The 27302-nt window shown below is 38.4% G+C and overlaps 2 non-coding genes across 2 annotated transcripts; one reads left to right on the top strand and one right to left on the bottom strand.

Moving 5' to 3' along the window:
- The first annotated feature begins 18180 nt into the window (after positions 1–18180).
- LOC112856527 (U6 spliceosomal RNA) lies at positions 18181–18287 on the top strand. The gene has a single exon (XR_003223102.1). It is a non-coding gene; the product is annotated as a U6 spliceosomal RNA (small nuclear RNA).
- A 1080-nt stretch (positions 18288–19367) lies between these two features.
- Positions 19368–19474, bottom strand: LOC112856546 (U6 spliceosomal RNA). The gene has a single exon (XR_003223119.2). It is a non-coding gene; the product is annotated as a U6 spliceosomal RNA (small nuclear RNA).
- Positions 19475–27302: the final 7828 nt, after the last annotated feature.

The following is a 27302-nucleotide window of genomic DNA, read 5'->3' as shown; positions in this document are numbered from 1 at the left end:
GATTTTTTAAGTTTACTGAACATCAGTTCTAAAAGTTCTCAATTATTATGTCTTTGAATAGTCTCTTCCCCCTTCTATCTAGTCTTGCCTACTTTTTAAAAAAAATGTTTATTTATTTATTTTTGAGAGAGAGAGAGAGCATGGGGGAGGGGTAGAGAGAGGAGGAGAGACTGAATCCCAAGCAGGCTCTGCATTAACAGCATAGATATGTGGCTTGAACCCATGAACCATGAGATCATGACCTGAGCCAAAATCAAGAGGTGGATGTTCAACTGACTGAGCCACCCAGGCATCCCTAGTCTTGCCTACTTTTATGGACTACTGTTATGGACTGAACTGTGTCCCACCAACATTCGTACATTAAAGCCCAAGCCCCCCAGTATGGTTGTATTTGGAGATAGGGCTGTTATAGATGTAATTAAGGTTAAATGGGGTCAAAAGGGTGAGGCTCTAATCCAATAGGACTCTTGTCCTTATAAGAGAAAGAGAGGGGCGCCTGGGTGGCGCAGTCGGTTGAGCGTCCGACTTCAGCCAGGTCACGATCTCGCGGTCCGTGAGTTCGAGCCCCGCGTCGGGCTCTGGGCTGATGGCTCGGAGCCTGGAGCCTGTTTCCGATTCTGTGTCTCCCTCTCTCTCTGCCCCTCCCCCGTTCATGCTCTGTCTCTCTCTGTCCCAAAAATAAATAAAAAACATTGGAAAAAAAAAAATTTAAAAAAAAAAAAAGAGAAAGAGAGACCGGGACTGATGGTCTCTCTCGCTATAGATACACAAAACGAAGACAGCTATATACAAGCCAGGAAGATAGACCCCACCAGAAACCAAACCTTTATCTTGGACTTCTAGCCTCCAAAACTTTACATGTTTTAATATCTGTATTCATCGGTAGTCTCCAGAGAAACAGAATCAGTAAGATGTGTCTATCTTTCCCTACATATATAACCAATAAGATATACTTATGTCCATATCTATATTTATCAAGAGAGACAATGAAAGAAAAGGAGAGATGTATTATGAAGAACTGGCTCACATGACTATGGAGACTGAGAAGTCCTGCAATCTGCCATCTGTAAATTGGAGATCCAGGAAAGTTGGTGGTAATTCTAATCTGAGTCCAAAGGTTAAGAACCAGGGGAGTCAGTGGTGTAAATCCCAGTTTAAAGGCAGGAGAAGATCAATGTCCCAGCGCAGAGGCAGGCAAGAAGGGGACAAATCCTACCTTCTTCAGATTTTTGTTCTATTCAAGTTCTTGCCTGCTTGCATGATGCCACTCACATGGGGAGGGCAATCTACTTTACTGAGTCCATAGATTCAAATGCTAAGCTCATCCCAAACACCCTCATAGGCATATCTGAAAATAATGTTTAATCTGGACATTCTGTAGCCCAGTCAGGTTGATACACAAAATTAACCAGCACAATTATATGCTATGTAATTTTTAAAAATGTTTATTTATTTTGAAATGGGGAGGGGGCGAAAAAAGAAACCCAAGCAGACCTCACCCTGTCACTCACTCCCGTGGGGCTCATTCCCACGATCTACAAGATCATGACCTGAGCCAAAATCAAGAGTTGGACGCTCAACCTACTGAGCCACTCAGTTGCCCCTATATTCTGTGTGATTTTTAATTCCATCTTCCATTTTAGTAATTCACTCTTTAATTATGGACAATTTGATATTTAAACCCAGTTATTGAATTTCTTATCTTAGTTACACTTTTCATCTTTAAATGTTGCCTTTGATTTTTTTTTTTCTTTTTTTTTTTGTACCAGATCAACCTGATCATTTTTTATAGTCTCTCATTCTTTGGGCAGAACTGTTGATACTCTCTTGTTTTTTAAACAAGTCACTACAATCTGGCATCACTTGAAACTAAAACTATAGTTTATCTAATGTCAATTCTGGCCTGTACCCAGAGGATGGTGGATTTGTGATTAGGAAATCTCAAGAGAACATTTTTCCCCACTCTGCTCAGAAATAAAGCTGAGACTGGCATGTTTCTTAATTATCTCCCTTTATGTAGATGGGTTTTGCCCCAAGTTCATCCTTCCATTAGAATGATGCTTCTCAGAGTCTTAGCTTTATGCCACTATCTTATTTTGATTTGCCACTTTACATAAGCCCTCAGTTTTGTCTCCTGCCTCTTGCATGCAATCAGTTAAAACCAAAAGCTGTATACCACTGGGGCCTGTCAGATGCTTCAGGCAGCTCTCAGCCCCAGTGCTCATTATCTGGAGGTAACTTTCTTGCCGGCCCAGCTCTGCATTTGTGGAGACTTTTAAATAAGACTTATCCATATCTCCCTCCCTCTTTCTCCCTTCATGTGTGCATGCATACGTGTGAATATGTGCGATACACTGAGACAATTCCTCAGGATATCTGGTTTTCATATTACCAGAAATCATATTATACAATTAATAGTCAATACTCTCTGATGTTTTGCTTCCAGGATATTCAGTTTAATTGTACTAGCAAACTCCTCACCACAAATTCAGATTTGTGAGTTAATAGTTAACCTCTAGACATGGTTAAATTTTAACGACGGAGCCTATTTAAGTCAGTAATGTGTATGACTGATTGAGCCTGAAAATAATTCTTTCATTTAAATATGTAATTCTGTTATATTTGTTATATATCAATTTTGTTCCTGGTGCTCTTCTAGGAAGTAGAGATAAAAAAAGAAAAGAAAAAGAACTGAGATATTAACCCCAAGGTTTTCATGATCTACAGGGGAAGACAGATCAGTAAAGAAACAATTACAGCTCAGTGTTACAAGAGCTTTGAAGACAATTTCCCCAGGGAATACGAAGGCTCAGGAAAGGTCACCTAACCCAGTAAAATGGGATGACTCCTAGAAGACCAGGTTGGTGCAAAAAAAAAAAAAAAAAAGCTCCATGGTTAACAAGATTTGATTTGATCAATTGATTGGGATAAGTTGTTTTTGAGAGCAAAAAGATAAATTCTTTGCCACAGAAGCTTCTTAACTTATCCTAGCCCTGATCAGATTGCCTGTAAATGCACGTACCTGGTGACAACCAAGGGCCTAGGCAAGAGGGAGTAAATAGATCCATCAAACTTTCAGCCTTACTAGAGAAAAAGATCTTAGAGCAGATGTCTCACAGCTCCTATATGGATAGAAACAGTTTTTGAAATGAGGGATAAAGGGTGTTTATTCTAGTGAACATGAAACTATGGCTCCTCGGTAGGACATTGGAAAGTGAATTCAACATGCTGACAATTTAAAATAAATTATTTTGCTGTTCCCTCTGGATTCTGTACATGAACAAATTATATCCATATCTTACACACCTTTCCTGCTGGGGATACCTCTCCTGCTCTCCTCTGCCTTTAAAAACTATACATTTTTGGGGCGCCTGGGTGGCGCAGTCGGTTAGGCGTCCGACTTCAGCCAGGTCACGATCTCGCGGTCCGTGAGTTCGAGCCCCGTGTCAGGCTCTGGGCTGATGGCTCAGAGCCTGGAGCCTGTTTCTGATTCTGTGTCTCCCTCTCTCTCTGCCCCTCCCCCGTTCATGCTCTGTCTCTCTCTGTCCCAAAAATAAATAAACGTTGAAAAAAAAAAAATTAAAAAAAAAAAACTATACATTTTTAATTAAGACCACGTGGTATTGGCACAAAGGATAGACCAATAGATCAAAAGAGCCAAAAGAGAGACCCATGCTTTAAAGGTCAAAGCTATACACAAAGGTAGCGTTGAAGGTCAGAAGGAAGGATGACTTGTTTAATAAATAGCATTGATTTGCTAGTGTATCTATACAGAAAACAAGTCTTGATTTCTGCCTCACACCTTACATTAAAAAATCTTATTCCATAGAATCTATATCCAAATATGAAAAGTAAGATAATAAAGTTTTTAGATAATAATAACATAAGAAAATATAGGGGCACCTGGGTAGCTCAGTCGGTTAAGCGTCCAACTTCGGCTCAGGTCATGATCTCACAGTTCGTGGTCCAAATCTGGTAAGACTGAAGAACTTAGCACTCTATGAACTATATGAGCTCCTGGAAATAAATCCTAGAGAAAATTTCACATATGTACATGAAGAGACCTTTGTAATGGGTCATCAAATTGTTTTGGTAAAGGGACAAATAGTAAATATTTTAGGCTTTATGGAGTATATTATGGTCTCTGTCACAACTATGCAATTTTGCTGTATGTGCTTTAGAAAATACATAAATAAATGGCCATTGTTATGTTTCAATTAAACTTTATTTATGGACACTGATTTGAATTTCATATAATTTTCATGTGTCACAAAATATTAGTATTCTTTGATATTTTCAATTATTAAAAATTGTAAAAACCATTCTTAGCTCATGGGCCATACAAAAATAGGTAGTAATGGGATGCCTGGCTGGCTCAGTTGGTATATAGGCAACTCTTGATCTTGAAGTTGTAAGTTCAAGCCCCACGTTAGGCATAGAGATTACGTTAAAAGAAGAAGAAGAAGAAGAAGAAGAAGAAGAAGAAGAAGAAAAGAAAAGATAAAGAGATGAATGCTAGTTTTAGCCCATGGTGGTAGTTTGCCAATTCTTTTTCCATAAGAATGTTTTCAGTAGCAAAATAATTGATGAAATCAAAGTGTTTTTTATGGGAGAGCAAATAAATTAAAAAATTAGTGGTATATTCAGGCAAGAATACTGGCCAGGAACTACATGTATTAGCATGAGTGAACATCAAAAATATAATTTTAAGCCAAAATAAAAAGTTGCAGAAGCATAATATGATACATTTTTTTAAGTTTATTTATTTATTTCGAGAGAGAGAGAGAGAAGCACAAGTGGGGGAGGGGAAGAGAGAGGGGGAGAGAATGAGAATCTGAAGAAGGCTTGCACTGTCAGCATGGAGCGTCACGTGGGTCTTGAACCCAAGAACTGTGAGATCATGACCTGAGCTGAGACCAAAACACACTTAACCAACTGAGCCACCCAGGTGCCCCGATATGATTCAGTTTAAACCAAGTTTTTAAACCCACAAAAGAACACTATATATTGATTATGGATGTATATATGTGTGTGTGTGTGTATACATAATTTATTTTAAAATTCATGGAAATTGGTATTTGGGAAGAGAGGAAGAAGAATGACAGCTGAGAAAGGCACATAATGGGCCTAAGGTATATCTGTAATTTTTACTATTTTTGCAAAGTTTGAAGCAAATTGGGCAAATTAAGATTCTATATATAGGTTTCTCTTATTCTCAATACTTATATATTTGAAATATTTTATAATTTTAAAAGTTAAGATTTAATTAGTTTGCATATTGATATCAACATGGTGTAAATTGCACATCCTGCTTTGGAAAAAAAGTTTGGGGAAGTAAAAAGACAGGAATGAAACCTCAGACAAACTTTTTTTTTAAAATATAATTTGTTGTCAGATTGGTTTCCATGCAACACCCAGTGCTCATCCCAACAGGTGCCCTCCTCATTGCCCATCACCCACTTTCCCCTCTCCCCCACCCCTCATCAACCCTCAGTTTGTTCTCACTATTTAAGAGTCTCTTATGCTTTGCCTCCTTCCCTCTCTGTAACCCTTTTTCCCCCTTCCCCTCCCCCATGGGCTTCTGTTAAGTTTCTCAGGATCCACATATGAGTGAAGACATATGGAATCTGTCTTTCTCTGCCTGACTTACTTCACTTAGCGTAATACCCTGCAGTTCCATCCACGTTGCTATGAATGGCTGGATTTCATTCTTTCTCATTGCCAAGTAGTATTCCATTGTATATATAAGCCACATCTTCTTTATCCATTCGTCAGTTGATGGAAATTTAGGCTCTTTCCATAATTTGGCTATTGTTGAAAGTGCTGCTGTAAACATTAGGGTACCAGTGTCCCTGTGCATCAGCACCCCTGTATCCCTTGGGTAAATTCCTAGCATGCTATTGCTGGGTCATAGGGTAGATCTATTTTTAATTTTTTGAGGAAGCTCCACACTGTTTTCCAGAGCAGCTGCACCAGTTTCAGACAAACTTTTAAATATGTTTGGATCAAATGGAAGGAGTCCTTTGGATTCACAGTGTGTCACCTGTTAGCAATCTGAAAAAAAAACAAACAACACTCTAAAAATCCAAGCAGGTATTATTTTCTGTTTTCTTGAGACACATACACATACACATTTTAAACCTTTTTTCCATTGAAATATGACACACATTTAGAAAAGTGCATAAAACCTTGATGTATAGCTTAATTATCCTAAAGTCACACCAGGTAGCCACTACTTCGATCCAGAACACTGCCAGCTCCCAGAAAACCGCCCAGTGCTCTCTCCTCTCCAAATATGGTAGTCACTTCCTTGCTTTTTTTTTCAAGGTAATATTTTTTAAGTTTATTTATTTATTTTGAGAGAGACAGAGACAACACGAGTGGGAAAGGGGAAGAGAGAAAGGGAGACAAAGAATCCCAAGCAGACTCTGCACTGTCAGCACAGAGCCCTATGTGGGGCTTGAACTCACAAAACCAGGAGATCATGACATGAGCCAAAACCAAGAGTAGGATGCTTTACTAACTGAGCCATCCCTCAAATTAATGTTTTTGATGAAATTTACTGTGAAAACAGTATTTGAGTCAAAGATCTTTGGAATGCCTGTGGATTCAGAGAAAAGGGGACTGGGAAATTCCTTGCTGGATTGTCCCATCTTCCTGAAAGGGAAGCCCAGGGTTATGCCGTGCCTTGAATGTCAATACCAGCTACCCAACTGTCCTCACTTCAGCCCATGCTGTACAGCAGGCACTACACTGCGCATTGTGTATGCTTACCTCATTTAAGCCTCAAAACAGCCACTTGAGATGAGAAAACTGATGTTCTCTAAAGTCGAAGGGCCAAAGAGAAAGATAAAGGAAAGTTGCCCTTAATTCATAAATATTCAAGACTATTAATTTACGTACACTTTTTCCAAGGTAAAATGTACAAGGCATGGCTTCATCTGACTAATTGGATTTGCCTTTTAAAAAATTTTAATAAATTTTTTTTTCAACTTTTTAATTTATTTTTGGGACAGAGAGAGACAGAGCATGAACGGGGGAGGGGCAGAGAGAGAGGGAGACACAGAATCGGAATAAAAAATTTTATATACTTGGCATGTACTTTGTGGAGAACTTGAAAAAATAAATTTCCTTGGATCAAAGCATTTTGAATACACTTAGTGCTCACTAAAATTCTTGTTAGTGTTATTAAAAATGTAATACATATTATATATTTTATGTATTATATATGTATATGGTCAACTGTGCTGTAAATTGCAACTAGTGGATGTTCAGTTGACAAAAACTGGAGTAGTTTGGCAGATTTATTCCTTGGGCTCCTCTTGTTTCACTGGGAAGTTCATCTAACCATATATGTCACAAACTAATTCAGGACAAAAGCAAAGCCTCAGCTGAATCGTGAAAACAGATAGCCCATCTAACCTACAAAGACTCTGTCCACCTGAAGGAAAAGGCCATCAGTCTAAGTGAATGCTACAGAAGGACATGTCTAAAAATAAAAGCAGCCTGCCTATTCAAGAAAAGAAACATCACTGGGCATTTTTAGTATGGTTTTATTTCATTAAATTGCTGAGTATATATGAGTTACAAGAAGTAAAATTGAATATATAGTTTCAAGTGCCTACTCTGTTTAAGGCATTGTATGGTGGGCTCTAAAGGACACAAAGATGAATGATCTGCCATCCTCCTTAATAAGGAGGTTATAGTCTAAGGAGGGGTAAACTATAAGAGATACACAGATAACTGATTATATGAACCATGTGTTATAAGGTCTAGGGAAAGAAGCAGAAAACAAATGAACCAGTAATGGTGTACCTTTCATTAGCCAGGCATATATATATATATATATATATATATATATATATATATATATATATATATTAATGTTTATTTATTTATTTTTGAGAGAGAGGCAGAGAGAGAGAGAGACAGAGGCAGAGAGAGAGGGAGACAGAGAATCCCAAACAGGCTCCATGCTTTCAGTGCTGAGCCCAACGTGGGGCTCAAACTCACAAACCATGATGAGATCATGACCTGAGCGAAAATCAAGAGTCGGATGCTTAACCCAGGTGCCCCCATATATCATTTTTTAATCTTTTTTTTTTTTTTAAGAAATTCTTTTTTTTTTCAACATTTATTTATTTTTGGGACAGAGAGAGACAGAGCATGAACGGGGGAGGGGCAGAGAGAGAGGGAGACACAGAATCCGAAACAGGCTCCAGGCTCTGAGCTGTCAGCCCAGAGCCCAACGCGGGGCTCGAACTCGCGGACCGCGAGATCGTGACCTGGCTGAAGTCGGACGCTTAACCGACTGCGCCACCCAGGCGCCCCCTTTTTTTAATCTTAAAATAACAGGAAGAGGTTGGTATTATGCCCAGTTCAAGGAACTGGATAAGTTCAAAGAACTAACCCAGGATCACACTAGTAAATGACATAGCTGAAATGCAAATCCAGATAGGCCTGCCTGGAAGCATATTCCTCACAGCCTCACAGGTTAAGAGCCATGTGACCTATAGAAAAGAGGTCCTTACTGACCATGTGTCTCAAATGATAAAAAAGGAACCAGGAGGATGAGACATTTTAGGATGATGTCAGATAACATTATATACACCATCCAAAGGTGATTTGGATATTTTCTTAGTGTAAAGTATAAAGCACTTCAGCTGGAAGGCATAGAGCAAGATTTAATCAACAGGCATTCTCCTGTCTCTGCCAATCTTCCTCAAAACCTGCTTTTAAACGATAAAATTAATTGAGTTTTATTGTTCCTGTGGGTGCCAATACCGTGCATGTATTTTCATAAATTAGGAAAAAATAGTACTCAACTCTATCGTATAAATTGTAGGGGTCCATTTTCACTCTTCTTAATATTACTATTTGTATAAATGATTATTTTGATTCTTAATTATTTTTCTTGGTTCAGGTGATGATGCAGCCCTGGTCGTCTTTTTCTTTAGTTGAATACTTGCTCCATAGTTGCTCAAGAGCTGCTGTCACTGTTATCATTGTTATCTTGCAAGGTGAATGAACATAAATATAGATTTTCATCAAGTGTAGGTAGACTCAGCTGACAATCAGGGTTTTTCTTCCATATGAATTGTGGGGTATGGAGGGATGTTAGAAGATTAGCCAAAAATGAACACTTTGGCGCTCTCTGTTTTAATTTCAGTTCTGCCAGCAAGCTACTGGACAGAGAGAGCACGCTGCCTTCTGGCACCGTTTCTGTTTCTAAGCAGATGACACCTAACCATGGTTTCACCTATTGTTTTCCCTAAAGTGTTGATAAGATTTGCTAATGAAAGATAACACCACTTCTCAAAATGGTATAAACCACTGTAGAAACTAAAATAAAGGAAATAGTCTCACCCACATTTTGGCTTGCGCACAGGTCTACCTGACTTTGCAAGAGCTGTTTCTATGACAGAAGTTGATCTGCCATAGGTGAGACTACTCCAATTCTAGTGTTTCATCGATGTCAAACAAAGCTAAAACAGTAATAGTTAGCATCTTTTTCTGTTCCTCCACTTATGAGAACCAAAATAACCTTTAAAAGATTAACGGTAACAATACCATTGTATGGCACCATGCTTACACATGGTGAAATCATGTGGCACAACTGCCTGAGTGCCACACTTCCAAGGGACGAGATGCTAATTGACTTAAGAGTCTGAAACGTTTACTCTCTATACTATGCTTGATATGATGAACGAGCCGTTGGTAAGTGGTCTGACTTTCACAGGTCACTTCAAGCCTGTAGGTTTACAAAATTCCCAGTCACTTATTAGTATAATTCCTTAAAGAATCAAGCCTTAAGGAGAAAGTGAGTTCCCAGTGAAATTATGATGGTGGATCTTAACAGTGTGGTATACTTTACTTAAATGCACAGTCCATATGCTCTATTATTTGTGTGTAATGATCTGGTGAATTGTCAGTCTGTCCTTTTTAAAAAAGTTTATTTATTTTGAGAGAAAGAGAGAGAGAGAGAGAGCGAGAGCATGAGCTGGGAAAGAGCAGAGAGAGGGATAGAAGGAGAATCCCAAGCAGGCTCTGCACTGTCAGCGCAGAGCCTGATACAAGCTCAAATTCATGAACCATGAGATCACGACCTGAACAAAAATCAAGAGTGGATGCTTAACCAACTGAGTCACCCAGGTGCCCCAATCTGTCCTTTTTAAAAGAGTGTGTAAGAAATTAAAATATACATAAATGTGGGTGGATGAAATAGGGCTTCATGTTTTAAAAATGTGTTCTCATCATATAGTGGGCACAAAAGCATTCAAGAATTGGTTTTTGAAATCATAATGGAGCTAAACATGATATGTAATTGACATGTAAATACGTAATACACATGTTTTTTCAGAAATGAATAAAATTTGGTCAAATATTTTATTTTCTTCATTGCGTTTATCACCACCTGAAATCACCTCATTTATGTATTTGTATACTTTGTCTCTTCCACACTCAAGTGAAACTCCATGAAGCAAGGTGTGTAGTGTTTTGGTCACTGCTGTATCCCCGCAGCCTACAACATTGCCTGGAACATAATTAGTGCTCGATAAATGTTTATTAAGTGAAGGAATTAATATAAGTTGAAAACATTCAATGTACTACTTCAGAAGTATATTTATGAATTTCTCGAATCAACTTGATGAAGCCTCCACAGTGGCAAAAGCTACCAGCTTTATTAAGTGCCTTGTTATTAGATGGAATTAACATGTTTAGTAAAGGAGTATAGCTAGGGTATAAAGTTCCAGGAACGATGCTGCACTTGTTAGAAACAGCAAGCCCTTCAGCATTAGATCTCAGCAACGGGACTTTTGTTACTAATGCTTTTTTCTTTTTCACTGAAGCCCACTGTCTTGTTGCAGTATAATTTGTAATGGTGATATGCTTCTCAAGTGTATATTTGATGTTTTGGCAAATGCATATACCTATATAACCCACACACGGATCAAGATAATAGATCTTTACATCATTCCAGAAAGTCCTTCTGAACCATCTTTTAGAGAGTTCCCCATTTCCCCCTCTCTCCTAAGCAACTTCTGTTCTTATTTCTATCATTACCGCTTGTTCTTGAACTTCATACGAAAGGAATAATTCAGTATGTACCTTTTTGTGTTTGGCTTCTTTTGTGCAATATGCCTGTGAAGTGCATCCAGGTTGTTGTGCTTTTTAGTACTGTGCTCCTTTTTTATTGCTGAGTAGTATTCATTGTATTAATATACCACAACTTATCCATTTTCCTGTTGATGGACATTTGGATTGTTTCCAACTTGGAACTATTATAAATAAGGCAATTGTAAACTTTCTCATATGAATCTCCGCAGACACATGTCTTATTTTCTCCTCGACAAATACATAGGAGTGGAATTGATGGGTCACAGTGTAAGTGTATGTTTATCGTTATAAGAAGCTGCCAAACGGTTATATGAAAGTTATACAAGTTTACACTCTCACCAACAATGTAAGAGCTCTAGTTTCTCCACATAATTGCCAATGTTTGATATTGTCAATCTTCTAAATTTTAGCCACTCTAATAGTTTTGAAATAGTAATAATTGTGTGTTAACTATCAGTTCTCTGATAATTGATGATGTTGAGCATCTTTCTATTTCCTTATTAGCCATTTACGTATCTTTTTTTTGGGTGTGAAGTGCCTGTTCAAGTCTTGTACCCATATTTTATTTGGGATTTTGTTCACTTTATTGTCAAGGTGAAGAGTTCCTGATTTATTGTAGATGTACATCCTTTTCCTGATATTTGATTGTGAAATTTTCCTGATTATTTTCTCCTTGTCTCTGGATTGCCTATTGAAAAAAAAAAAAAGAGGTGGGAGCACCTGGATGGCTCAGTCGGGGTAAGCATCTGACTTTTGATTCTGGCTCAGGTCGTGATCTCAAGGTTGGCGAGACAGAGCCCTCCATGAGGCTGTGCACTGACAGCACAGAGCCTGCTTGGGATTCTCTCTCTCCCTCCCTCTTGGCCCCTCCCCAACTTGTGCATGAGCTTTCTCTCTCAAAAGCAAACAAACATTAAAAAAAAACCCACAGGTGTCTTTTGATAAGCAGGTTATCATTTTGATGAAGTCCATTTATCAATTTTTTAATAGTTGCTGCTTTCTATGTCCTATCTCAGAAATCTTTAATCCCAAAGTTGCAAAAATGTTTTCCTGTTTCCTTTTAGAAACTTCATCTCTAATTAATTTTTTTGCATGCTTAAAAACAATAATTGAGTTTGACCTACGTTTTTAAGAGCTCTTAGAAATGCTAGAACTCTGTGTAAAATCAACTGGGATTCTTTAATGAAAACTATTTGACTGATTTTAGTTGATAAAACATGCATTCAAATAGTGAATTAGTATTTATTTTGTCCAATTATTTTTCAAGAACTACATTTTAACTTATCAATTTTTTTTATTAAAGACACAAACACTAAATTGTTATGAATCATTTGTTTTAATGGAGGACAACATGGGCACAGAAATCCTGTCTCAGGTCATTGTATTATTTTTTTAAAGTCATGGGTTTTTTCTTCTGTTTTTGTTTTCTGACTATAACAATTGTATTACTTTTTATTTCATTAGTAAGTTTCAGTAGTCTAACAGAGGTACCCCAGAAGCATTTTGGAAGATAGAAGTGATCTGGTTTGAGATTGACTGTTTTTCTTTCATAATCTAGAAACAGTATATCTAGAACTATCTGAAGTTTTTCATTTTCTCATGTTCTGTGTATGGATTGCCCAAGAATTTCAACACAGTTCATAAAGATTTTCTTGGTTAAAGCTATGTAAAAATACCTCTAATGTTAAATCATATTACAAAATAATAGAAGCAGCATGGATGTGGATTCTGAGGATCCTGAGTTTGAATGCTGTCTCTCCCCAAACCATTTTTTATTACCCATATGAATTTAGGCAGGGTACACAATTCCTTTGAGCTTTATTTTCCTCATTATAGAATGGGATAATTCCTACCTCTCAGAATAATTGCAAATATTAAATGCAATCTTGTATGTAAAGTGCCTGTCAAGTAGTTGGTGCTCAATAAATATACCCCTCTCCTACCTTTTCTGTTTCTAATTCTTTTTTTTTAATTTTATTTTAACTTCATTTTAGTTAATATACAGTGTTATATTAATTTCAAGTGTACAATACAGTGATTCAGCAATTCCATATATTACCCAGTGCTCATTGAGATAAGTGTACTCTTAATCCCCTTCACCTATTTCATCCATTCCTCCACCCACCTCTCCTCTGGCAACCACCAGTTTGTTCTTTATTGCTAAGGGTATGCTTTTTAGTTTGTCTCTCTTTTTTTCTTTGCTTGTTTGTTTTGTTTCTTAAATTCCACATATGAGTGAAATCATATGGTGTTTATTTTTCTCTGATTGACTCATTTCACCTAGCATTATAGTCTCTAGCTCTACTCATGTTGTTGCAAATGGCAAGATTTCATTCTTTTTTATGACCGAATAATATTCCAGTGTGTGTGTGCATGTGTGTGTGTATTTATATATCTCTCACATCTTTATACATTCATGTATTGATGGACACTTGGGCTGATTCCATAATCTGGCTATTGTAAATTATGCTACAATAAACATAGGAGTGCATGTATCATTTGAATTAATGGGTTTTTTTGTTTTTGTTTTGTTTTGTTTTTTGGGTAAATACCCAGTACTGTGATTGCAGGATCATTGGGTAGTTCTATTTTTAAATTTTTGAGGAACCTCCATACTGTTTTCTAGAGTGGCTGGACCAATTTGCATGCCTATAAACAGAGCACAAGGGTTCCTTTTTCTCCATGTCATCACCAACACTTGTTTCTTGTGTTTTTTATTTAAGCCATTCTGAGGGGTATGAGACTGTCTTTTTCCCATTGCATATTCTTATACTGTTTTGATCACAACAGGTATGGGTTTTTCACCTAAAGCCTTTGTTATATTGGGGTATGTTTCTTCTAAACCGACTTTGTTGAGTGTTTTTATAATGAATCAATGTTGTACTTTGTCAAATGCTTATCCTGAATCTATTAAAATGATCATATAGCTTTTATCCTTTCTCTTATTGACATGATGTGTCATGTTGACTGATTTGAGAATATATAAACTTCAAATTCTTGACTTATTCTTTCAAGGAAAGAACACATATAAAACTACACAAACTCCAGAAATTATACTTTTCTATATCAGCCTATAGTGTTTCCCAAATTGGTATTTAGAACCTCTTGGATTCTTCAGACAGATTCTTAGGGATCAAAGGATTTTCTACGGGAATTTTTTTTTGAGATGCTTGTCTCAAAATATTGAAATAAGCAGAGTATGACACATTGGAATAAGTTATATTCAGCTTATAACTAAAGCATTGCCATGAGATCCCAATGTGAATTTGCATTTCCATTTGCCATCTCATCATACTGAGCTGAGGGGCCATCAATGTGACAGTGTATAACTGGCTGCTGTTTGGTTGTTGTGTCCTACTAGTTAAATGACAGCAACGGCCATTGAACATTGAAGGCAATGTTTCTAGTTCCTAGTGATAATATTCATATAAATAGCATTTTAAATGACCAAGATTTTAGTTTCTTATGTTTTTAACAAATCAATACTTTGATTTCACATCACGAAAATGACATGCCACTGAGTAATGCACTATTTTGTAGAGGCTAATGGGAAATGAACAGAGGCAGACTAAATAATATAAATGATGTATTTGTACCAAGCGAAAGCCAAATGCTTTCAGGACATTCTATACAAATAAAGATTTAATGGTAATTTGAATATTCTAAATTGAAAACAGTGGAAGCAATAATAATAAAATCTGATTTATGATCAATTTTGAAATGGTGTAAATGAGATACTAATTGCCTCTGTGAAACTCTTCGTTCTCAAGCCTCATTCATGGCAAACATGGAGCCTGTTTGAAAAACCACAAGGCCTGTGATGCCTGCGTTAGGCTTGTTTTGCTTTAGGAACCTGTCTGCCTTGTTTTGGGAGTGAGAGGGCATTTCTGATTATACAAATTCTCTGTTAATTCTTTACTATCTTGCCAGCAATTGTTGAAATATTTGCCAGAGTCCCAGGCATATATAAAATAAAACACTATGAGAAGCCTAGTTCTGTCTTTATCTTCAACAGTCTGACTATGAGCTCAGGGCTGAAACAAGCAAAACAAACAAAATATTTAAAAAATATTTCTAAGAATTTAAAAATAACTTCAGATATTATTTTCTTGTTTCAAATTTCAGCAAAATTTGATGATATATTTAGTGGTGATTTCAATTATATTATTATGCTAACTCCAAGTTGGAATAAATAACAGAGTCATCAAGTAATATATTGGCATTTAAGGATTTCTCACTAACAGAGTGTTAAGTATGAGGTCTGATTTTCTTGAACTATGCTATTTCATAGACTCTGAGTGCCCATGTACTGTCTATTGTGTCCTGATTTCATAGATGTTAAAATAAGAACAAAATGTCTGTGCCAGTATCTATATAATTTGGTAGTAAATAAAGGTTTAGTGTTTTTAGAACATATGTATGTTCTTGGTATTCTCTGCAACTGCACAGAAACAGACTAAGTAGAGAACTGAACCTGAGGCTACATCTTCCCACTATCAAACCCAACAGTGGTGATTTTGTTTCAGCCAAACATCATCTACTGCAATAAATTAATGTTGTTAATTTGACTTGTAGTGACTTGTAGTTTTGTATTTAATATGTAAATCTGCTTTGGTTTTAGAGTTTATAACAGCTATATGAATAAGTGGTTTCTACCCTGTTTTATGTTTATACATATTTAAATGACAAAAAAAAAAATAGAAGTAATTTCAGCAATGCTAGCGGTCTAGAATTTTTTGCTTTAAAAGGGGTCAAACATAAATCACCTGTGAGAAATTCTGCTGTAGCTCGACAGCACATTGTGCAGGGGTGCCATGACATCTGATAATTTAAAACCATTATAAAGATTTTTTTCTCCCAAAAGATTTTATGTCTTGTAAAGCTTCAACTTTTTCGTTCTGTAAAAGTAAATATTTTTTTCTTTTTTTAGAATATAAAGGGTTTAAACGTGGTCATCCAGGAGTGTAGCCTGACTGAAGAGCTTACAACCAGTAGAGACCTCAAGTTCATGACTCTGGAACCATCCTTCCAAATATAGACTCCTCTAACCATGTATCTCTTAAATTGGTTGTAAGGTTTCTAAAGAGAGCAAGAACATGAAAGGGTTTTGATATATTTCTTCAAATCATATAATTGAACATCAATCTACTATTTTTTTAATAGCTTTGAAATCAGAAATGGCTTATTGGAAAGACAAGCCATTAGAAAAAATATATCAAAGCATATTTTATTTGTAATTGGGCAATTTAACTCAATAAGCATGTCGTTTTTGCCTATTTTTTTTTTTTGAGGGGGAGAAGAACATAGTGTTTTTATTACTTTTCAAAAGCTGTTAAAGAAAAGAATTACAATGGACAAAGGGAAAAATAGGTTTACCAATAATCTCTGTAGGCTTTCTGTTTCTTCTCTATGTTTTGTCTCAGAAATACCAGAAACTTTCATACGGTTTCACACTACTTTCTTTTTGTACATCATAAAATTGGGTACCAATTAAAAAACTTCTCAAAATTACTGATCTTTCTCAGGTCTTTACTTCAAAATATTGTGTCATATTTTCAGAGGAAGGGTAGGACAATGATAGGCAAGAAAAAAGAAACAACGGGGCACCTGGGAGGCTCAATCGGTTGAGCGTCCAACTTCAGTTCAGGTCATGATCTCACGGTTTGTGAGTTCTAGCCCCGCCTCTGGCTCTGTGCTGACAGCTCAGAGCCTGGAACCTGCTTCAGATTCTGTGTCTCCCTCTCGTTCTCTGCCCCTCCCCCGCTCGCGCGCGCTCTCTTTCAAAAATAAATAATAAAATAAAATAAAATAAACACATTTAAAAAAGAAGCAAAACTCCACTTATTATATATAAATATGCCATAATCCTTATTAAGGATGCCGTTTTAACACAATGCAGGCAAACCTCTGCCCTTCATTTTACTTCAATATATGGAGTACTGTAACCATTTGAGGCCCTCATTTCAAGACCTTTGGCCCTCATTTCACAAGGCCGTGACTTGAGCAGTATGGTTTTTGCAGTATGGTTTTTGCAGTAGTTCAAATCAAAATAGTTAACACTAACATTCCAGTATTCCCTGCAAAAAGCTCTGCTGCGCTTGTTTGTCGTAACAGGGCTAGGGCTAAGGTGCGGTGAAGTATAAGGAAGTACAAGAATGATTCTCCAGTTCAATTCTAATAGTGTGATTCCTTGAATCCGCCTCTGAGGTCAAACAGGTGTGCTTAACCGCATTCTTCAGCGTTCCATCGGGTTGCTGGCTGCAAATGACCTAGGAGGAAGGCACCTGTGAAGGGCGTGGCCACCCATCCGGGCTCCTCCGCACCACCTTCCCGGTTCCCACTGGAGCCTGCGCAGAATGGACTGGGGCCAAGACACGTGCTGGTTCTCACAAGCCCCAGGACAAGCTAGAGTGTGGTGCTCCGTGTTCCGAAGTGAGTGGTCAAATCGTTGACGGTAATCTCCCCGAGGGCTGGACGCTGGGCTCATTTCAACAAACCCTTCTGGAAAGTGGCACAAGGTCCCTGTGTCACGGGTGAAATATCGGTGACAAGTTACGTACTTTGCTGGGAGGACCCGTGCTCCACCCAGCACCAAGGTAGCCCAGCAAGTCAACCAATTCGCAGTCTCTCAGGGAAACCTCAGTCGCGCCAGCCCGGCCCACCCAACGCACCACGGCGGCCTCACGGCCCTCTCGCCCGGCTCTCGAGGCGCCGAACGCACAGGGACTTTCTTCGTGCTCGCCCCTCCCGACATGCTCCGCGGGGCCAGAGCGACCGCCCCAGGACCCACGGTCCAGGGCCTGGGTCCCACGAACGGCCCCCTTACCCAGGGTGCTCCGGGCGCGGCTCTCATTTGCATGCCCCACCCGGCAGGTAAACTCGACAGGTCAGTCGCGGCCTAGCCAGCAAAGCACCAAACGTGAGAGCCTCACGAGTGGCTCCTGTCATCACATTTCCCCCAAACGTCCCGAGGTCGCCGGGAAGACGCGCACATCAGTCACCCTAACTAAGAGAGGCTTGAGGCTGCCGTGCCTTATATAACTGGTGGACGGAGGCTGTAGCGTGTTCGCTTCGGCAGCACATATACTAAAATTGGAACGATACAGAGAAGATTAGCATGGCCCCTGCGCAAGGATGACACGCAAATTCGTGAAGCGTTCCATATTTTGCGCAGTTCCCTGGCGAGCTTCTACTCTGATGATTACCCCTGAGGAAACGGTGTCATGTCAGAACACAATGCACGGCACTGAATGATAAAATTGTGACATTTCACTAGAAAAGCACTCCTGTAAAGCAGTCTATGACTTGTAAACGAAGCTGGGTTACAGCTGGAAATCTATGTGCAAATATGTCGTTTCTACATATCACGGAAACAAGATGTAAATTTCTTTACAGAACTAAAAATTCTGAAATTGGCTTATGTATGGTCTTGTCTCCTTCAACAACACAAATTCCAGAAGGCCCAAGAGTATTGGCTCCGGTGGAGTAGAACACTAGCACATAAATTGGTCCATGAATCCTTACCAAATCATTCCTAAATTATTAAGCTGCTAAATCAATGAATCCTTACTAAAGGAAGTAAGCAACATCAGCGCACATTTCTTGCGCCTACGTTGTGACATTCTTCAGTCGTTTTATAACTGAGTCCATACACCCTCTGTCACGAGGAGGTGCACTAAGGCAGGGACTGTTAACTGTTTTACAAGGGGTGGTTACACCGGATTAGATCAATGTTGGCTGCGGCCTGTGGATCCTAGATCTCCAGGACCAAGAGAACTGGCTAGAAGCAGCAAGCCCACTGGGATCTGCTTTCACACGTCTGTCTGAGACAGCTTTGTATACCTGTTAAAAAATCAATGGCATCTAAGGAGTATTCAGAAACGCCGGTTTGTCTAAATCAGACGGATTCTGTGATGGGAACTTTGATTCAGAGGAGAGTTAATTACCCAAACCAAAAGCAGACTTTAACCAACGAGAACAAGCGTTAGGATGCAAGTACCAGGATTACCTAGGTAATTCAATAACAGTAAAGTGGTGGGCGCCCACAGAATGATGTCAGAGGGCCATCAAGGTGGCCTCACCTCCAACCACACAGGGTTCGGTGGAACGGCAGAACCTCGAAGGTGTGCTGGGCTGGTAGCTGCTAGCTGTAATTCTTAAACTCCGAGCGGGCCTCCAAAGCTACCCTCCCATCCTCCATTTTCGTGCCGGTCCTCAAAAGGATATAGATAGTTCGCCGGGGAACTGCGCAAAATATGGAACGCTTCACGAATTTGCGTGTCATCCTTGCGCAGGGGCCATGCTAATCTTCTCTGTATCGTTCCAATTTTAGTATATGTGCTGCCGAAGCGAGCACGCTACAGCCTCCGTCCACCAGTTATATAAGGCACGGCAGCCTCAAGCCTCTCTTAGTTAGGGTGACTGATGTGCGCGTCTTCCCGGCGACCTCGGGACGTTTGGGGGAAATGTGATGACAGGAGCCACTCGTGAGGCTCTCACGTTTGGTGCTTTGCTGGCTAGGCCGCGACTGACCTGTCGAGTTTACCTGCCGGGTGGGGCATGCAAATGAGAGCCGCGCCCGGAGCACCCTGGGTAAGGGGGCCGTTCGTGGGACCCAGGCCCTGGACCGTGGGTCCTGGGGCGGTCGCTCTGGCCCCGCGGAGCATGTCGGGAGGGGCGAGCACGAAGAAAGCCCCTGTGCGTTCGGCGCTTCGAGGGCCGGGCGAGCGGCGGGCGAACGGGCCGTGAGGCCGCCGTGGTGCGTTGGGTGGGCTGGGCAGGGCTGTGCCGGCGTCACACTTTTAGAGCACATTTCCCATTTAAACTTCCCTGAAGAATACTCAAAAAAAAAAAAAAAAAAAAAGGAAGCACCTGGAAAGTTAAGGTAATTCCTTAATACTACCTAATATCCATTCTAGGTTCAAATGTCTTTGACTTTTTCGATGATGCATTTTATAGTTGGTTTGTCCTATGTACCCAAAGGAGGCCCCATCCCACATTGTATTTGGTTGCTATGCTTCTAGGTCTTTATTATCCCAAGGACTCCCCATTTCTCTTCATGCCATTACTTATTGGCGAAACGGGATATTTACCCTGGGGATCGTCACAATTCTTGCATTTGGCTCGTTTCTTATTGATGAAGTGGTTTAACTCATATTTCATTCCTCCATGTTTCTTGAAAATTTAGATATAAAGGCCTAACTAAATCCTGGTTCCATTTTTTAATCTTGTGGTCTTCATTGGCGTTTACTTCGTATTGCATCTCAGCCTAAGGTATGTAATGCGTGGCTGAACCAGTGGGTTCAGGGGAGGTCTTCAGCCTGACCCTCCATGATGGTTTCCCAGAAATCTTTTACTTCATGATTTTAGAGTACCATGATGAAAGTCCAGTTAGATGGTCTGGTGGTTTGTTTGTCAGTTTGTTTTTAACCATTGTCTCATGAGCTGTAAGGATCTAAATAAACCCCAGGCCCCTGGTGTCCAAATTATATGCCCCAAGGAAGAAAATTGAGAGACTGGAAGAAGACATGAAGGAAGAGTATTGATGTTTGAGTCTTTGGATCATTCTACCCTTTCCATAATTTAAGTGTGCCAACAAATTACCTTTCTTGGGCTAAACTCAAGTTGTGTTTTTGTTTCCTAAGAGACTCTTCTGGAACCACTTAATGTTGGTCCTGAGTGCTGGGTCTCTAGGTGTCTGTTCCTCACAGTCCGATAATCCTTCAGCTACAAGGATTCTTGTGTACAATCAGTAGGATTAAGAGATATAGCTCTACCGAGCCTCATCTCTGTTTGAACGCAGCCTGATGTGTTTTTATTTTCTGAACATTGCTTTCTGTCAGGCTATCCATTAATTGAATAGCCTCATCCAGTAGATAATGTGCTAAAGACATTCAAATTTAACATTTTCGATTTCCTTACTCTATTCTCGTTTCTTTTACACAGTTGCCCTTTTCCCCCCAAACTCTTGTGTTCCCCTACAGTGCTCTTCCTCTTGTTTCTTCTTCCCCCGTAACTCCTCCCATCTACATTGCATACCTCACTAACTGAACACATTTATCCAGTTCATGTATACATTTGTAATCACTCTCATGTCATCACAATACAAATTTGCAACACTAACACTATTGGCTTCTGCTAAACCAAAGAATCTTTAAGATCCCATATTTACATTTTGACAAAAACAATTCTTGCTCTTTTCACTGGTTTGGCATGTGTAAATGTCCAGTCACTTTCTTAGGGGGAGATAGTGTTCCTCATCACATCTTTTGGAAATTCTATAGAAAAGTTAGAAGGCAGGTGGCCTTTTAGTTAGATATCTTTTGTATCTTAAGAATTGACTATTAAGAGGGGTGCTTGGGTGGCTCAGTCGGTTGGGCGTCTGACTTCAGCTCAGGTCACGATCTCGCGGTCCGTGAGTTCGAGCCCCGACGTCGGGCTCTGGGCTGATGGCTCAGAGCCTGGGGCCTGCTTCCGATTCCTTGTCTCCCTCTCTCTCTGCCCCTCCCCCGTTCATGCTCTGTCCCTCTATGTCTCAAAAATAAATAAACGTTAAAAAAAAAAAAAAAAAAAAAAAAGAATTGACTATTAAGAAAAGAAGAAAGTTTCAATAGGTGTTGTTAACCAATTGACTTTAGGAGAGATTGATTTAAAGCATTTTTCTTATAAAAAATTAAAAGTGAAGATTTTTCTCAGCTCATTGAATTTTTTAATAAGAAAAATGAGTTTTATTTTTATATTCTGGAACATTTGGGATTTATTACCCAAACTGTTGTCATAATCATTCCAAGTGTATATATTAGCAGTGGAATAAAACGATTATCTTTCCTTTTTTAAGTGGTATGTAAAACTATGGTGTGTCTTATAATCAGTAGCATTTTAGATCCAAAGAGATGTAGCATCTCATTTTTGAGAAAAGAAAACTGAAGCTGAGGTAAGTGTGTAGTGATTTCTCTGGGCATTATTGGCACTGGCTGTCCTGTCTTGTGAGGCCAAACCCATTGCTGTTTCCACTGTACCACTTGTCGTATTACTAGGCCATACTGTTTGCAGTAGGTTACAATGCAAAGAGTAAAAGACTTCAAGCCTGCCATTTTACAGCCACACTTCTGAATTCTTGACTGCAACAATAGGATAGTACACACTGATAAATGGAAAGTCGACCTATTCTTTTTCTTTTTATTCACAGAAAGAGAACATTCAGTGATATGACACAATTGAAATCACAGGGAAAAAACCACAAGTCATTTCCTCTTCAGGAATTTTACCCTAATTATCAAGAAGAAACTCAACCCAAATCCTCACATCCTCTTGAGTAGGGAACAGAGAAATCACTTAGAACCATGGCATCAATGATCAGCTTCACTTGGTGAACTCCAGCTGGGGGACAGGGGTTATCAACCTAGGCTGCAGGTTATAAACCACAAAGAGCTTTTTAAATACCAGTGCCAGAGCCCTCCCCTGAAGGTACTGATTTAATTGTTCTCCGTTTCTCTCTACTGTGAGATCTCAGCCTTCACAGATCTGCTTCAGGCTTATCAGCACCCTTCTTTCTTGCCTCTTGTCTCCTTTCTTTTCCAGCAGACACACTGTGCATCAGCTGAAGCTTGTGTGAGCTCCCCACCAGGCCCCTTCCTTTGCTACTCCCTCCCTTTTATGGCTCTACCCCCTTCCCTCATGTTGCACTCACTGACTGCCCAGTATTTCTCAGTACTTCTCCTAAATGTCTCACCTGGAAGGAACTCCATGGATCTTTCAAAACTCACCACCCCTGGGTTTTATTTCTTCAGGGCTCTGCTAGTGAACCCAATAAGGTAAACTATGCTAGAGCACTGTTTCCCAAACTTGCCTAGTGATAGATTCCTACACCTAACTTCTTAACAGTGTCCAGAGGATTAGCCTGTGCCGACGCATCAAAAGGATGATCCGGCCTATCTTCCAGATGACTTATCTGTGTTTTACAGGCTACTTTAAATGAAATGAGAAAGTCACTGTGGTAAGGCTGACGTGAGATATTTTTATGCATGAATTCCTTTCACAGCAGCCAGTTCCTTTTATTTGTAGCAGATAACCTCATGTTCTGCTTCACTGAAGGAAAAAATAAATAAAACAACAAGAGAGACTATCAGAGATGAGCTTCCTTAATTTCTTGTCCTTACTGCAAATTTACCTAAATACACAGGCATCTCTATTTCCTGTCTTCTGGTTTCAATCACTATGGAAAAAGTTAGTTTTGCTACCGTTTGCACATTCATTTCAATATCCATTTACTTCATACATATTTGTGATTTTTAATTTCTCCTTTGAAAGGGTTACAACATCTACCTTCATTGATTAATATACTCTAATGTCTTTAGTACATATTCATTTTATATCTGTATGAAAGGCATGATTTTTACCTTTTTTTTAAAAAAAAATCCTTCCTAAACCTCACCTTTTTCCTTTTTCCTTTTTCCTTTTTCCCAGCTGTAATTTCTGGATGCAGTTCTGTGCTCCAGGTATTTTAAGAACCAGTTACCTAAGACCTCATGTTGAACAGTGTCACCATCTGGGTCTTCTTGATACTGCAGGCTTGTAACATATGCAGGCAGGACACCTGCCAAATATGGGCACTTTTTTGTCGTCAAGTTAAATTCTTCACCAGGAGTGAAAAGGGGGCTTCTGGAACTCTTCACCACACTGTGGTGGGATGGGTCTAGAGTATCATCTGAATGGCACTTCCTGAGTTCATCTTTGAATTCTGCCATTTTCAGTATTCTCGTGTCTGAACAGGCCAAGTTATTCAATTGGCTGGTCTTGCACACAAGTTAGTTCCAAAGATGAGCTCTTTGTAACACATTTCCAGTCATTAAAACTCAAGTGTAGAACATTCCTTTAAATGGCAGGATTTAACAATCTACCATCCACCACTGTACATTTTGGGAAGATGTCTGTAGCATATGTTGCTATGAAATTAGGTCTTGCAGGATATGGCTGTCTGTCATTTTGATGTATTTAAAATTTTTAAATTGTCTTTTAACAGTTTGTAGGTCTTCTACTGAGATGCCCAATGGATTTACCTAACAAAACCAGGTATACTTTTTACCATTTAAGTGTAGCTTGTGGGATATATGTATATATATATATATATATATATATATATATATATATATATATATACATATACATATATATATATACATATATATGTATATGTATATATATATATATTCTCAAAATGCCACTAGAACTTTGCTGAGTGTCTGTGTTTTCAAACTTAATATTGTTCTCTATTAATTTTTTGATTTGTCTTTGTTTTGCTTACAGCAATAAGTCATTGCCTACTGTTGGTAGAGTGATTGGGAATATAGTATTACTGTCTGGTGAGCTGTGTGTATGGATTAAAGATTTGTAGAGATCTAGTCCTTGTGGGTGAGAGAAACAGAGAAAGTAGTTTGTTAGTTTTGTCTTCCTGTTCATCTGTTTGGGCTCAAACCAATTAAGAATGTTGTGTTCCACCAGGAAGGAAAAGAGTCTCTGATAATCTGAACCAGTAAATTTTTTGTGCTTCCGTGTTTACTCTTGACAATTGAAAATTTGGAACTAAAGCTATAAGCTCTGTATCTTTGTGGATGTGTGTCTGTAATTCAGAAAGGCTTTTCCCTCTCATTGTATGAATGTATAATGTTTTTCTAAATCTAGGTGGTATTAATAAATTAGATTATAAAATCTCGAAAATTAAAGGAGCCCTGTTCTGATTGGCTTATGAGATAAGCGCTTATATAAGTATAATATTTCTATAATTCTCAGAAAATAAAATATAACTTCTAAGATTTAAAAAGTGGTGGATTTAAAGGGGTGTCTGGGTGGCTCAGTCGCTTAAGCGGCCAACTTCAGCTCAGGTCATGATCTCACAATCTGTGGGTTTGAGCCCCGCGTTGGGCTCTGTGCTGACAGCTCAGAGCCTGGAGACTGCTTCGGATTCTGTGTCTCCCTCTCTCTCTGCCCCTTCCCTGCTCGCACTCTGTCTCTCTCAAAAATAAATAAACATTAAAAAAAATTATAAAAAATTCTAGATTTAAGAAGTATTTTAAAAGGGAAACCAGCTCAGAAACATTTTAAGAATTCAAGTTCACATAGTTTAGGTAAATACTTGTGGCACACCTGGTTAGTTTTATAATTTGGTTTAATAAAAACAGCTATGTCTTCTGTGATTTATCAGTGACATATGTAATACAAGTGTACCTTTTTCTTACACTTGGGTATATTTTTCTAAACATATACAGGTTTACTGATCAAATAAGTTAGCATTACTTCTACTTAATGCTTGCTTATGAAAAGTGTAAATTTCTGTTTGACCAGCTTGATCCTTAATTCTGATGAACTTTATTTTATTAGTCATTATGTTCTGTAGTGTATCAACCTGAAGATGGATTTCTAAGATCTAAGTGACTTAAAATCTTGGATTAGTATTTCTTAAATTTACTTATTTTGAGAGAGAGAGGGAAGGAGGAAGGGGCAGAGAGTGAGGGTGAGAGAGAATCCCAAGCAGGCACCACACCCAGATCGTGATCTGAGCCAAAATGAAGCGCTGGACATTGAGCCACCCAGGTGCCCCACGGATTAGTATTAAATTGGGTTAATTAATGGAAAAATCATTGGATACCATCATTTGTAAATAAGATTTAATACTAAAGTATTAATTGTTAGTTAATTAATTAATTGATTGATTTTAACTTCTACCTTTGCTTCTTATTTCTATATACTATGGAAAGATGATATCTTTGGGTCATGTTCACAAACATGTTCATTTTTGCCACATTGAGAAATTGTATAGGGGATATTAGCAACTGTAGAAAGTTATGTTATATGAATTCATGAATTCTGGTAGTCTGATAAACTACTGGGGTGTGACAGTTCACATTATTCACCGACCCCCTCCCTCCAGTTTTCTCTGTAAAATGGAATTACTTTGGCTAAAAGTTATAATTATTATAAATGATGGAGACTACACTGAGAAGGAATAGTTACAGAGAAATATAACTTGTATGTGCTTCTATTTTTTCCAAAAAATACTGATTTTGTCCTAAAGCAGCAGCATAAAGTGTTTTCTAATATTACTTTTTCTTTTAATCTCTCCAGTAGCTGTAATGAGGTCTCCTCTTTCATTCCTGATGTTGATAATTTCTGTTTTGTCTTATTTTCTTGATCTGTCTGGATAGAATTTCATCAATTTTATTGTTCTTTTACCAACAAACCAGTTTTTGGTTTCATTTTTTTTTTTTCTATTGCTTGTTCATTTCTATGTCATTGATTTTTGCTCTTTATTATTTCCTTCTTTCTATTTGAGTTGCACTTCTTTCTCTGGTTTTATTTAGTGGAAATTTAGATTATTAATTTTAGATTTTTCTTTTTTTCCAATAGAAGAATTAGTTGCTTTAGCTGTACCTCACAAATTTTAATGTCTTGTGTTTATATTTTCATTTAGTTCAAAATATTTACTTTCCCTTTTACTTTTTTAGTTACATGGATTATTTAGATGTTTATTTTTAGTTTCCAAATTTTGGGGGGGCTTTTCTAGGTATCTTTGTATTTTTTTCATAATTCTCTTGTGGTATGATTTCAATTATTTTAAATTTATTAAGACGTTTTATAGCTCAGGATATGATATGCCTAGTGAATGTTTCAGCTCCATAGAAAAAGAATGTGCCGTTGTTGGCTGGAGTGTTCTAGAAACGTTAATAAATGTTGTTCAAATCACGTATATCCTTACTGAGTCTTTGTGCTGTTTCCATCACTTATTGAGAAGGGACTGATGAAATCTCCAGCTCTAATTGTGGAGTTCTGTTTGGCCTTTCAGTTCTAACAGTTTTTGCTTTGTGTATTGTGAAACTCTGTGTTAGATATGTATACATTTAGGATTACTATGCCTTCTTGAGGAATTGATCCTGTTACCATTATGAAACGTTCCTCTGCTATCACAACTACTAAAATTAATCAAATGGACTTTTGATGATTTATAAACACATTTAAAATAGAAACACAACTTGTGTTTCTCCAAAGCCACATCCCCTTTATCCTGCTTTGATTTTTTCCATGGCAACCGTCTCCACCACACAATTTATTTGTTTTCTGCCTTCTCCCACTAGGATAGAACTTCCAAAGAGTAAGATTTCATCTGTTTTGTTCACTGCTGTATTCCAACT

The sequence above is a fragment of the Puma concolor genome, chromosome B3 (assembly GCF_028749965.1).
Source record: "Puma concolor isolate L17-30 chromosome B3, mPumCon1.1.hap2, whole genome shotgun sequence".
Taxonomy (NCBI): Eukaryota; Metazoa; Chordata; class Mammalia; order Carnivora; family Felidae; genus Puma; species Puma concolor.
Note: the sequence above shows the minus strand (reverse complement) of the source record. Positions and strands in the feature narration are given on the sequence as shown.